General features: G+C 45.5%; 1 long non-coding RNA gene across 1 annotated transcript in view; it reads left to right on the top strand.

The window, feature by feature from the left end:
• Positions 1-3,060, top strand: part of LOC125618070 — a 17,271-nt gene that overhangs the window by 3,098 nt on the left and 11,113 nt on the right. Inside the window, exon 2 of the long non-coding RNA XR_007349290.1 lies at positions 2,868-2,995. This is a non-coding gene — a long non-coding RNA (uncharacterized LOC125618070). The remainder of the gene's footprint in view (positions 1-2,867; positions 2,996-3,060) is intronic.

The following is a 3,060-nucleotide window of genomic DNA, read 5'->3' as shown; positions in this document are numbered from 1 at the left end:
TATATATATATATATGGCTGGGGATATGGCTCAGTGTTTAAGCACCCCTGGTTCAATTCCTGGTGCCAAAATTAGGCACCTTGGGTCTATCCAGTACTGTCCCCCGGCTTCCGCAGCGTTAGCTCAGGCTTGGTCCTGTTTGTCTATATTCTCATCCATTTCCTTCACCTCCCAAGCAAATCCCAGACACTGCGTCATGCCATCCACAAAATGCAAAAGGAACCTAAAAGATAAGGAAAGTTTTATTAATGTAACTATTACAGTCGCCCCTCAGTGTCTTTGGGGGATTTGTTCCAGAACCCCCAGCAGAGAGCTAAGTCTGAGGATGCCCAGTCCCTTATGTAACATGGCCTAGTATCTGCGTAGAACCCAAGAACTTCCTCCTGTATCCTTCAGTTCTAGATCATGTACAGTGCCTAATGCAATACAAATGCTATGCGAATTGCTGTTATACTGCCCTGTTTAGGGAACAGTGATTAGAAAGAAAAGTCTAGATGCAATTTTATGGTGCTGCTGTTGGAACCCAGGGCATCATGCACTCTAGGCGCTCCACCTCTGAGCCACACCCACAGCCCTCCCCAATATGTTAACCCCCCAGTTGTCGAATCTATAGGTGCAAAATCCATGGACCCAGTGCTGGATTTTCACCCCTAAGAAAGAATACTCATATGATATCAAATATCTGGTAAGTGTTCAAAGTCCCAAGTGTTTCATGGTTCAGAAGTATTTTCTCTTTCTTTGTTTCCTTCCTTCCCTCTCATTTTGTTTGATTAGTGTCCAAATAAAGTTAATGCATTGTGACTGGTTAATTTTTCACATTTCTTAGGATTTCCCAGTCCATCTTTTTTTTTTCTTGGCAATTTATTTGTGGATAAACACTGGGGATGGCCCCCACCACCTGCATCTGGCTGATTGCCATCCCCTGGTGTAGTTGAACATGCTCTCTGTCCCCAGGGTCCTTGTAAATTGGGAGCTGGATCTGAAAGCTTGATAAAATACAGCTGTGAATTTGGGGGGCAAGAGTATGTCACGATGGAGCTGTTTCTCCATTGGGAGGGGCACACTCTGCTCGCCTCTCCTTAGTGATGTGATCAGATTGCTTTTTCTTTTCTTTTCTTTTCTTTTTTTTTTAAACTTATTTTGAAGTCAGGTGCAGTGGTGCAGGCTGTAATCCAGGTGGCTCCGGAGGCTGAGGCAGGAGGATCACAAGTTCAAGGCCAGCCTCAGCAATTTAGCAAGGTTCTAAGCAACTAGTGAGACCCTGTCTCAAAATAAAATATAAAATAGGTTGGGGATGTGGCTCAGTGGTTAAGCACCCCTGGGTTCAATCCGTCACACCAAAAAACAAAAACAAAAATCCTGTTTTGAAAAATGTTCAACCTATAAAAAGTTGTGAGGACAGTACAATGAACTCTGGCTAATCTTCACCTTGAGTCACCGACTGTTCCCACATGTGCTTTCCAGTGTGCATGCTTTTACATATATATATATATATAATTAAATAAATGCCTATGTGCAAAATTTTTTCCCATATCATTTGAGAACAGGTTGCAAATACCATGATACCGTGTCCTTCCACCCTGAGCTACTTTGTTCACACGCATCTGAGAGGTCTCCTCCATGACCCTCGGGTTCAGGAAGAACTGCAGTGACATACTCTATCATGAATATCTAGATCACCTTCCAAGTCTGCCAATCAATCTGTGTTGCTTTTTTTTTTAATATATATTTAGTTGTCAATGGGTCTTTATATTTATTTATTTATTCATATGCAGTGCTGAGAATCGAACTCAGTGCCCCACACATGCTAGGCAAGTGCTCTACCACTGAGCCCCAGCCCCAGGCCCCTGGGTTACTTTTTGAAATGATTTTAGAAGACTTATTTCCAAGACATCTATTCCTAGTAGTCCTGAGGTCATAACCTCATAAGTAATTTATAAATCTATTCCATTTATTTTTCATTTCATTTTTATTTTTATCAAAGCTTCGTTTTAAAAATCAAATGGCCTAAGATCTGTGGCCCTTGGCCTTATCCCACTGCACCCCCAGGGGAGGCCTTGCACCGCCTGTTTCCTTGGGATTTACCTCCACAATCCTAGATCACATGCCTGCATTGCGAGTCCTTGGGTCTGCATATTAGAACTTCACCTGAGACTCCCGACTCTGAGAGGTGAAGATTTAGCTCTCCTGTTTCCACACTGCCCCCAACATATGGATCTTCTGTCTCTGCCCTCTTAATAGTTACGACATGATTCGGGGGATAATAAAGTCATTAATTATATTATTTTGACTTTGCAAATATTGCTTGTAACCAAGTCGCTCAGTGCTCTGCATGTCCAAGTCCTTTCTTGGGCATCTTTTCTTTGGTTTGCAGCAGTACAGGGCTGAGGCTTGGTTGCTCAGGGCTCCCAGGTCCTTCCAGAGCAGAAGTTGGCACTCATTTGCTGAGCGGATGAATGATGCTTGCTTAGGGTCAGGGTCAGGAAGACACATGCTGGGAAATTCAAAAGACTGCAGAGGGAAGCCCAGTTCTCAGGTTCTCCCTGCCTAGTGCAGGGCCATGAGCTCTGAGTCTGGATGCATTTGAAGAGGGGTGGACAGGTCAGCGGGGGGCGGGCCGGGATGTAGTGGGCAGGAAGAGTCTGACACGGAGGTGCCCGGCTCTGCTGGGCTGGGACTGGAGTCGCCATAATGAGGTGGGGATCATTGGGCCAGAAGAACAGAGAAGAGCTTGGGACATTTGGGATCCAAAGTTCCTCTTAGACATTCAGGTGGGGGTGATGCATAAGAGGAGTGTGGAAGGGTGGGGACTGTGACCTCAGGCCTTTTATTCTATGTCCTGTAACAGCTTCTCGTTTTCTTTGTAGAATCCACCCTGCCGCCAAGGGACTCAACTCAGACCTGACCACTGAGAGCCTCCTGTTGTCTCTGTCAGAGAAATTGGTTCAGAAACAGGCACGGGACCTCTTCTGAACTGGTGTCTGTGCTCCAGGAGGTGACAATGTGGAGCAAGGAGGGGGGGGGGGTTGGCTCCAGGGGAGTGAGAACAGAAGTGGGGGG

Source organism: Marmota marmota, unplaced genomic scaffold (assembly GCF_001458135.2).
Source record: "Marmota marmota marmota unplaced genomic scaffold, marMar, whole genome shotgun sequence".
Classification (NCBI taxonomy): domain Eukaryota; kingdom Metazoa; phylum Chordata; class Mammalia; order Rodentia; family Sciuridae; genus Marmota; species Marmota marmota.
The sequence above is the reverse complement of the archived record's forward strand: the minus strand, read 5'-3'. Positions and strand labels throughout refer to the sequence as shown.